This window comes from Coregonus lavaretus, assembly GCF_964263955.1.
Source record: "Coregonus lavaretus genome assembly, contig: HAP1_SCAFFOLD_1042, whole genome shotgun sequence".
Lineage (NCBI taxonomy): Eukaryota > Metazoa > Chordata > Actinopteri > Salmoniformes > Salmonidae > Coregonus > Coregonus lavaretus.
The window spans coordinates 84711-85224 of NW_028163029.1; positions in this window are offsets into that span (position 1 = coordinate 84711).

Consider the following 514-nt stretch of genomic DNA (forward strand, 5'->3'; position numbering starts at 1 on the left):
CAGGACTGTGACGTATTTTCATCATTTTTTCCCCTGTTTAATTTCTCATAGAGCTGACTGATTTCAAACGATTGTTGACTGTGTGTATCCAACACAATGCATCTAATCAATGCCTTCAGTTTTTTTCTCTGTCTGATTTTCAAATGGCAGCCGTGGAGTGAAAATCGGTGTCCTCGTCGCAGTAGATGGCTCCGGAGCAGACGCCCCATTGCCAGCTGACATTGTTGACGTTGCCCTTGTGATGTAGAAGCAGGTGACCTTGCACGACCTTCACAATATCCCAAAGACGTTTGCCACTTTGATTGGACTTGTTTATACTCTGAATATGGACTATCCAAAAGGGTTCTGGTACACTGAGGTGTTTCAGAGAATCTTCTTGTGTAGTGCAGAGAGCTGTAAAGCAAGAGGACCATCTTCTTACATTTTAGTCATTTAGCAGACGCTCTTATCCAGAGCGACTTACATGAGCAATTAGGGTTAAGTGCCTTGCTTAAGGGCACATCGACAGATTTTT